This window comes from Macrobrachium rosenbergii, chromosome 8, assembly GCF_040412425.1.
Source record: "Macrobrachium rosenbergii isolate ZJJX-2024 chromosome 8, ASM4041242v1, whole genome shotgun sequence".
Lineage (NCBI taxonomy): Eukaryota > Metazoa > Arthropoda > Malacostraca > Decapoda > Palaemonidae > Macrobrachium > Macrobrachium rosenbergii.
The window spans coordinates 5986801-5997735 of NC_089748.1; the positions used below are offsets into that span (position 1 = coordinate 5986801).

General features: G+C 36.7%; 1 protein-coding gene across 1 annotated transcript in view; it reads left to right on the forward strand.

Annotated features, from left to right (window-relative positions):
• Nucleotides 1–6091: 6091 nt before the first annotated feature.
• Nucleotides 6092–10935, forward strand: part of LOC136840576 (uncharacterized) — a 21900-nt gene continuing 17056 nt past the window's right edge. Inside the window, exon 1 of the mRNA XM_067107198.1 lies at nt 6092–6655. The gene's annotated coding sequence lies outside the window, so the exon portion shown is untranslated. The remainder of the gene's footprint in view (nt 6656–10935) is intronic.

Consider the following 10935-nt stretch of genomic DNA (forward strand, 5'->3'; position numbering starts at 1 on the left):
TGTTATTTTCCCTTAACATTGATTCATCTCACACACACACACACGCACACACACATGCGTCTACACACACCAGGAAGAAATTGCGACTTACATCACTGTCCTTTCTTTCAATCTTGGCATTAAATCAGCAGTTGTTTCCTTGCTCGCTTTGTAACTGCGTAGGTGATTATCTATGTATTTGTGTTAACGCTCTCTCTCTCTCCCTCTCTCTCTCTCTCTCTCTCTCTCTCTCTCTCTCTCTCTCTCATGGAATTGATAACGAATGATGCACCATTTGCCTCCTCTTTCTCTCCCTCACGCATATAGATCTGATAGCATTTAACAGTATTAAAGCAAAAATTAGTCTGAATGTTTAGACTGATAACTCGTGACAAACTTTGCAATATCTTAAATTCAAGGACGGGTCAACGGCATTTTAAGTATGGTAACAGATGTCCATAGATTATATGCTTTTACTTTCTTTTTATTCCTTACCATACTTAGATTCAATTTTTAAACATATCCTTTGACGCTGTTGACAAGAACAAGGAAAAATTGACAAAAGGGAAAGTCCTTTGAAGTACCCGAGACAGACGACCTCCCCAGTCGGTGTAGAAAACGTTCATAGAAAACGAGAACTTCCTTCCGTCCAAGGGTAGGTAGGTGGGCGGGCAAATCCAGCTGGCAGAATGAATTTCATCCAATGAATCATAATCTGGTGCGCTCCTAATTTCCATCCGTTCCCGGTGAATCAGAGTTCGTTTGTCACACTGGAATGGGTGAATCACTGAGGACTGAGAGCCTCAGAGAAGGAAGGTGGCTGGGAGTAGATATTATGACACTGCGGGTAAGTTCGATGCCTCTTCGGTGTGATTCACGCGGGAGTTGGTGAAATCCAAATTACTGGCCACTAGTGGGAATAGAGATTGAATCAGAGAGAGAGAGAAAGAGAGAGAGATGGATTCACATATCCACAAGGAATAATAATAAATTTTAGAATGAAAAAGAATATTTACCCTATTTTCACTAATTCGTGAAACAGGGGAGCTCGCTTCTGTTAACCCTCAAACATATAACATTTATGGAGAATAGAATAATTACTTTATATTCGAAAAGAAGTAAAGAATTTAATTGTATACATCTATATATATATAGTATATATATATATATATATATATATATATATATATATATATATATATATATATATATATGAGAAGGCAAGGAATTTAAAAGATATACAGTAAGCGCAAATTAATATGCTGATGTAAATGAATAGTAATGCGGTGTACGCGCTTATATTAGAATATTCTGTTAAAAACCATTGAAGGTACGTGAACGTGACGATACTAAACATCTGAATATTATACAGTAGATTGCTAATTTCAGCAGTCTTTGTGATTATATATATATATATATATATATATATATATATATATATATATATATATATATATACATACATATATATATATATATATATATATATATATATATATATATATACATATATATATATATATATATATATATATATATATATATATATATATATATATATATACAGTATATGTATATATATATATATATATATCACAAAAGATTGGTGTAATTAGTAATCTGCTATATAATATTCAAATGTTTATGTTTATTTACAAATATAATATATATATATATATATATATATATATATATATATATATATATATATATATATATATATATATATTTATATCTTTTCCCATAGAGGGTTGGTATTCCCAGTGCCCTTGTGCATTCTAGCCATGACCCACCAAAGTTGACACCCTATCATTTGCAAAGTCCACTGCTTGAGTTCTCAAGAGTTAAAATGGTCTTTTTTTCAGGACACGCTCAAGTAGAGCGTATTGTTCCGTGAATATATATATATATATATATATATATATATATATATATATATATATATATATATATATATATATATATATATATATATATTATATACATATATATATAAATATATATACTCTACCATGATGCAGTCAAACAGAACCGTTAGGCACAGTGACATTGAGGCTGACCCGCTTGGCATAACGGAACGCTTTGCATAATGGAATGCTGTGTGCGGCTTTCTGAAATCAAAAACCTATGTTATTAAATTCCTCCTTAGTTACGTAATTTCAAAATGATCTCGACTTAGCATAGATAAAAAGTTCTTTGACTTTCTGCAAGAGAAGAAAAGGAATACCCTGAGAGAGAGAGAGAGAGAGAGAGAGAGAGAGAGAGAACTTTGGTCAGCAGCGATACACAAAGGTTTTCATATATCGTTATCAGCTGAAACACCATGTACTTACAGTGATTTTTCCTCTTATGCTAACTAACATTATCACGCCTTCAAGGTTTCTGACGCAGAAGCTGATAACGACTGTAAATTGTTTATTGCTTACAAACACCAGAAAACTAAGCATCTGTCGACAGATATTACTATTCTGATTTGTCTTGCTTGTCATCAGTACCAGGTTCAAAGGTTCCTGTCATCTTGATCTCCGTATTGACCGAATGACTGTCTCCCCTGGAGGTGCCAGTCTACTTCCTAGGCTTTCTGTAAAACATCCCGGTACACTGTGACTTACTAGTTATTTTTCACATATTTGTCAGAAGCCCTTTATTATCAAAATAAGCATTGTAGACAATCTAATTGAGAGTAAAAATATATCGTAACATCTAATCATATTGGTTTTCATATGAAGTTGCAGAAAAAGAGATTATCTATTTAAGATTAGAAAATGTCCTGTCACAAAATAATAAGGCTGCTTTTAACACCAAATAGTAGTCCGCAGATAAATGCAGTCATCTTCTGTTAATACTGTACATGTTAGTAACAGCGATGACACCCTTTGTTTTGATGTCAGTACGCTTTACGAATCAATCAATCAGCGCCGTATTTATATACTTCTTGAGAAAACATAATCAACGGACTGAAGTCTAAGACGCGAGTCAACCTAGATTTTAAATTAAGACAGCATTTTGAACCGAGTGTGCGTCCACATATGGTGAGGCGCCATACATCCATCCACAAGTTAAGTTTCAGCTCCTTTTACCGCAGTTGTCCTTGGCCTTTATTTAATTATCACCTATTAATGAAATCCCTTTGCTACAATGGGCTTTATCCGTCAAAGACATTACATGCAGCTCTCCCTAGTTAGTGTGGCTTTCTGTGCACATATTATCGCCTTTTCCTCTTTCCCTTGCATGGTGAAAGTCTGTTTTCTTTTTATTAATCCATCCACATGAGTTAACTTTGACCATTTCCTTTTTCTTTATTATATGTAAAAATCGAGGAGTGCCTGCTTTTTACTGTTATAACTGACTCTCACCGTTTATTTATTTCGCTTAATTTGTAGGGCGAGTGTTGGAAGCAGTCCACATCCTCTCTTGTTATTATGTCTTGCTCAATTGACTGGGGTCTTTACACCCTGCGAGCATAGTTGACTTAGGCACTGTTTTTATTTGTTAATGATTCTGTCCTGAGGAAGACTGCCTGGATGGATCCATAGGAATGTATCCTCAGTTGAATTATAATAAAAATAATAACAATAATAATAATTATAATAACATCTTTATATCATGTATTTTTTGATATCTCTTTCCATTATTTGGTCATGTTGAGTATATTGCTATCGTTTAAAAACTTCACTTGCTTTCTTCAAACTTTTACTGTACTTATCTTTTGCGTTCAGCCTGTATTTGTTTATCTGTACTGACTTTATTTTCCCCATCCTCAATTATTTTTCTCTTTCACCGAAGGCATCCTCTTCTTTCTCTTCTTTCTTGCCCTTTCCTTTGTACCGACTGCCTACCCTAACTCAAGCACCATCCACTCTTGTCCCAAACTCTATCCATGGCGGGTGGGGGGTGAAGGTGGGGAGGTAATCTTGAAAAGTGGAGAAAGGGGGAGACGATGCTTAGGGAAGAAAAAGGTGGGGCAAGAAAGATGCGTATAGGGGAGATGTGGGATAAATGAGAAACAGATAGAGACAGATGGGAGAATAAAAGAGTTGGTGAGGCGGCTGGCTGGATCCATGAGAGAGAGAGAGAGAGAGAGAGAGAGAGAGAGAGAGAGAGAGAGAGAGAGAGAATGAATGTTCTGACATTAGGGAAGTCAGATTTCGTTTCCTAGTATTAGCAAGTAGCGTTTCATCCTTGACTAATACATATAGATTCTTCCATTATTATCGTCATAGATTCGTTTATTCTATCAAAGAAATCGCATGTGTATCCATCCTCATATTTGTGGATGTGTAACATTCTGACTGAGGTGCACCCAACTCTCGCTGAAAGCGTTAACGACTAGAGATATCATTGCAGCTACATTTTCAGTTCTTAACCTGAAACTTGAGCTTGTATCTGTCTTAAGTTTTGCTTTATAACCAAATAATGATCAGATATACAATACCTCCAGCCACTCCCCCTTTCACCATTATTGTACTAACATCAGCTTGCTCTTCAATTACTCTGAACCAATACATAATCTAAAAAACACTTGTCCAAAACATTTTTCACTTTTGGCGCCACATATTTCCAACAACCAATCCTCTTTTCTAGTACAGTTTCACAACACTCTCTCCTGGAGTCCCGTATCTGCCCCTAATGCCATCTCTTTCTCTGTCACCTGCCACTGCAATTAAACACTAGCACAAACACCCTTTCATGTTCTCTAAATCCAGCAGGACTCAGATTCAAACTCTTCCAGAGTTTCTCTGATACCACAAGAATACAATTTCCTCAGCTCTACGCAGTTCAGCTACCCCAGACACTCATCCTTTGTTCCTTTCATTATACTTCCAGCTCCCTTTTCCTAAACAACATTTGATTAGTTGCCATAGATTTTTTTTTATCTACACCACGTCTTCATACAATCAAAACCCCAAGATGTATCAAGTTTATACGTTTTGAGTTATTTGCAAAAATATATAGGCTATTGGGCTGTAAGTAAATATACCTTAGTTTAACCAGACCACTGAGCTGAACCTGTATACATACATACATACATTCATATAAATATATATATATATATATATATATATATATATATATATATATATATATATATATATATATATAATTGTGTGTGTTTATGTGTATAGATAAAGAAATAGATAGATAGGTAGATAGATATACGCCGTTTATATCCCTAAAATGTTGCTCCAAAGAAATTCAGTAAACTACCAGTCACTTGTACCTTAGTGAGTAATGAAGCTTCCTTTACCAGCAAGGAACCTGGGCTACCTTGGTTCCAATCATTGTGAGAAAGAATTATTTAGGCCTATGTCTGACTAGCCCTGGGCTACCTTGCTGGTAAAGGAAGCTTCATTATTCACTAAGGTAAAAGTGACTAGTTTACTGAATTTCTTTGGGGCAACTTTTTAGGGATATATACTATGTATATCTACCTATCTATCTATTTCTCTGTTTATACACACAAACACACAATTATATATATATATATTATATATATATATATATATATATATATATATATATATATATATATATATATATATATATATATATATATATATATATATATGTATAATGTACATAATGCGCATAATGTACCTGATATAACCTCGTTATGGTTTGCACATTTTTTTCTAATTTCTCCTTTTGTCATTTCCAGCGTCCTCGGTGCGCTAGTATGTATATAAAGACTAAGCAATTGTGCAACAGTTTATTCATCGAGAAAGAAAAGTGATATCTGTAATATGTCTATAGCCATTTTTTTCAGCTTCCTCTTCATTATTATCCAGTTTCTAATTAAATCTTGTATTCCGAAGTTTTATTTCATGTATTACCATTCGTATGTCATATATTAGTTGTTCCGCTTTTTATAATCATTATTATTATGAAGGCTATCCGCTGTTAGAGGGTAACATTTCATTTCTGTAGTTCTAAATATACTGAGAGAATATCCCATAAATGTACAACCGTACCAAACATACTTTTGTTCGACTTTCGTTCAAAGTTAAGAACATCAGCTGTGGTTATAGTCTTTGCCGATCATTTGTCTACGGGTCACCAGATGTCAGGCGAAGTCGTTCTCAGCACTTCCCGTTTGTTACCCGGTTTTGACGATCACTGGTGGAACCTGAAAGAAGAGCCTCAACTCTCAGACATCTCGGCCTTTTTAAACTTTTGGTGTTGAAGTGATATTATCTCGTCGGCAATTTTTCATTCATAGTGCCAATGGGGAGTTTGAATCTTGAGTGCAATTAACATGAATTTTCTTTTTGTTTACATAGTTCCCGTAAATATGGCTGGAAATAGCCAATGCTGTTAATTGTGTATACTATTAAAAGCAGAATGAGCATCAAGCTACATAGGTGTTACCCAAGTGTTTGTGATTTTTGTAGTGAACACGTACGAATCTCTCTTGGTTTCTGGTAACTTGTTTTCATTATTAGTGAAGACGTGAAATTCCTTATTAAAATTCTGATAGCCCTTCGTAACGGATAATAGTGATAATTTGCCGTGCGTGCAGCAACGTCAAAAGCATTTTGACTAGCAGTTGTGTTGTCTGTGGATCCTACAGTAGATGATTCGTCCTTATGGACAGAGCATTTACACTCGGGTTGGAAATGTCACCGAATAGGAAGCGAGGATTTGTCAAGAGGAGTTATGTCAATCTTGAGTGAGGGTAGGAGAACATAATTATTTGTGGCCGGTCACACTCGGGTGTGTAGTACTTTGCATTTTATAATGTACTTGACTTAACATAGGCCTATTACACAAATTATATTTAAGTTAATATCTGTGGATTAAACGTATTTCACATAGTACATTTAAGAAACATGTACCCATCATCTAAACATGTTACGTGAGGCTTTTGATTTTTTGCGGTTTGTGTAAGTCGTATCATCTGCCCATAATACCATACTAGCGCCAGCTGTCAACGGAACATTTTATTCTGAATAAGAAAACTCGTGTAACAAGGCTCATGAGCGAGGCTCTAGTTCTAACGCGCTGGAAATAATCGGAATCGACTCTTGGTGAGCTCGACCAGATTGGTAGCTTAGGTGAAAACGGCATTATTCGGGATTTGGGGTGACCACAAAATTTACCCCCCCATGAAGTAGATTTTTTTATATAACCCTTTTACTATCGACAATACTTTAAAAATCTTTTAAACTCTCAATTCATTCCAGCCTAGGCTAACCTGCCATTGTTAAATTTTATTACAGGGATAGTAAAACTTATTTTCGTGAAGGTTTAGTAGTTACTACTACTCCGATGGCAACAGGACGCTTTCTTAATGTAACAGTCGATTTTTAACTAATTACCACGAAGTACGTACACAAACACACGTTCCCGCAAAAATAGAAACTAAATTCCTGAGAACTTCAGCATCATTGTGTTTTCAATGCATTCGTTTCTATTTTGAGAGAGAGAGAGAGAGAGAGAGAGAGAGAGAGAGAGAGAGAGAGAGAGAGAGAGAGAGGTGTTTTTACAGCTTTTCTTGAGTCATCTGTGCTGTCTGACGAAGTATTCATGGTTTCATAGTGACAGGAACTCCATGTGAAATACACATCTTTGACCTGAGAGGCTGACGTGGATGTTACATATCTTACGTCACATCCGTAACCATTTGCTATTATTTCTCAGTTTTCCGTCTGAATGAGTTTTGTAACGCACAGAATGTCATTCATAATGTTATAACGCTATATTTTTGTTTTTAATGTAACAGTTGATGCGCAAGAACCACGCATTTTTTCGACGAATTATTCTTTTGCTACTTTTCTCAGAGAAATGAAATTATTATGGGGTTCCCCATAATAAATAGTTTTGGATATAGTGGTGTTTTGCACACACAGTGATGGTTATAAACAAAAACACAAGATAACCATCATAAAAAAATATGGTTCATGTATTTGGCGAGGAATTAAAGTGTCATAGTATTACTCAATTGGGTATGCTGGAGACTGTAGTTCATCAGTAGAGTATACTCGTACAATTGTTCCAATGTGTCACTTGGGTGCAGGTACAGAGTTATGCAACTGGTCCTCTCAAAAAGATCCTCAGGTTATCAAATGCATGACGTTTCACATGCCTAGAAAACGCGCCGAACAGATGAAATACTGATTCATTTGATGTCCAACACAGCGTTCGGCAGGTCTGGCAGCCATTGTATTCCAATCTGTATCTGGACAGCTTTCATGCTTTTGAGTTTTGATAGAACTAAGTATCTTGGTGGAAGTGAGTGTGATTGATGGAAACTGGGAAAAGTGTGAACACATCCAGGAACTAAACCATTACTTACCTGAGACGAAGAGAATTTATTGTGCGAGTGGCATTTTCTGGCACATGTCCTTTGTTCCCTAGGGTACTGGGAGACAATTCCATAAGAATTCACTGAGAAATTAGAAAGACTGAATATCAGGGCATGGAAGCCTAATGAATCCCCCTGTCTGAATGTGCAAATCACTTAGCAGATCTCATTAGTATGCTCATAAATGTTGATAGTTGTTTTTTCATAGCTTATTGATTGTGTGTGTGTGTGTGTGTGTGTGTGTGTGTGTGTGTGTTTGACACAGTACATTATTGTACAAACAAAGCAGTCAAAGATCGTACATTTCCATATATCCATGACCACTTACTATAAAACAAGAGCCAAGAAGTTGGCAGGCATCATTTTATGTAGCATGAATTCAGTGAGTGGATAAGACTGATTACTGTGCAGGGTCAAACTATTTGACCAATAATGGAATGGATATATATGCTGCGTAAGTGTAGGAGGAATATGATATATTAAAAGAAAGTTAAATAAAGGGATAAGGCTTGGGAACTTCATTTGGATATAATAATAATACAGAGCCACTTTTAATCCCTAGCGAACACCAAATGAATATTAGAAATGGTTGAATGATGATCGTTTTGGCGTTTTTCCGTAGGGAATAATTGAGGCAAGTAAATAAGTTAGGTATTTACCAACTAAAATATGAAGGTTTGGATCATTTACTGAGTCCATTTTTATTGTTTTGAAAGCTTTCCATTCCGAGTTTGGGCATTGGGAGATGAGAACTTGTAATGCATGTGCTATTCACAAATGCATGCGGTGCTTTTCTTTTTAATATTCGTATTCAGGAATATTCTACCATTTTTGACCAATTTGAAACGTCATTTATTCATAATCTGTAGTACCTGTGCGTTTCTTGTGCCTCCCAATTTTCACAAGGGTTTCTTCTTATCTTCAGTTTGATTACGGCAGATTAAGGCAAATGCTTTCTCCTTTGCCTTTGAGGACCTGATGTGCAAGATTAGGTTGAGATTAATTTGTTTCAGTTTTACGGTCTATGGTGGTCTAGGTCTGGCTAGGATGAAGGGGTCGACCCCGCCCCCTCATCCACATAAGGTCCTTGTACCCCATGTTATGTTAAGTTTTGATGCATCCTTGTATTTTACTCTTTTAAGTCATATTGATTCAAGGCATGCATCAAATAAAAGTACAAATGTAGAATGGCAGACTGGTGGTGTTTGGAGAAGATTCCAGAAACAGAAATAGGGCCATGGGCATCAGACTTCTGGACCCCTCCAGACGTGATAGTGCAGCCTGCTGACAAGCAGATCAAAGAGATACATCAGGGATGCAGCCTAACCTGACAGCTGGTCAGACCTCCCTTAAAGGGCTGTAACCTGGTGAAATGTTTTTGAGTGTGCATTAGTGTTGACTGAGATGGAACCCAAGGCCAGTGCATGTGTGTAAATGATCTGCCCACAACCAGCACCCTTAACAACCTGGAGGCCATCCAATATGCATAAAAAGAACTACGAACAGAGCAGTCAAGGTTACCATTTAAATCAGTGATGAACTTAGGAAAATTATGAGTCATGCAAAAAAAAAAGAGAAAAGTCATTAACTCTGAGAAATCGACCAGATCATGCTACTTTTGGATGTTTTAAGACATATTGAACAGCTATCTTTCTACACCATATTTTGATGCGCAGTATGGACACGAAAGGCACATGCACAACTTTACTTCTTAGCTCAGCATATCTTAAGTGTGCCCAGTTTTTTTGTAATGTACCTACAGTTAAGTCCAAAAATTTAGGTACGTTATTTGTGAAACTGGATATTAGTACAATAGTTAAATTTTTTATGGGCATTTGCCTTGGATTATGGATGATTCTGACATACATTCGTGGGGATAAAACTGTTCTATCTCATCCAAGCTCCCTCATAATATTTTGGAGCCATTTTAAAATCTCCAGATAGTATGGCTGTAGAATGTATAGAAATAAAGGATCAGAGGTCACCAGACAAGCTGCAGAAGTCAGATGGCTGGAATTTGAGCCCAGTTTGGGGCTGAGGTAGCACAGCTCGGTGGATGTTGAGGTAGAATTGTTTTGTTGTGATTCAGAAGTGGTGTTCCTACTGTTAATGGCAATTGTTGCTTGTGGTTGGCAGTAATCAGATCTGGAGACAGCACCCTTAGGATGGACTGTGAGGTTATTTAGCCTCTTGGAATGGAATGGGGGAAAACATATGCTCTTAGAGTTGGCTAGTGGAAATATAGCTAGGTTGAAGGAAACATAGATTCATTGGGGTGAGCTGGAGGAAACTTAGATGGCTGGGGGTTGGCTGGAAGAGAATGGTTTGCTAAGGGTAAGCTGGAGGAAACAGTCCATTAGGGAGGTGAGCTGGAGGAAACATATCCTCTTGAGGTTGGGCTAGGCGAAACTAAACCTCTTAGGGCTGGGCTGCACTGGATAGAACTAAAAAACCCATCTTGGTTAGCTGAAGGTAAGGGCTTGCAGCAGTAACAAGCCTCAGGAGCTAAACTGAAGGAAACAGCCCTTTGGGATGCTGTTGGTGGGTAGGAGGCAACAAAGCTTCTTGTGGGTGGGATGAAACTAACATAGCTTCGTGAAAATTGGTTGGAGGTAATGAAGCTCCTAGGGGTAGGCTAGAGAAAACAATCT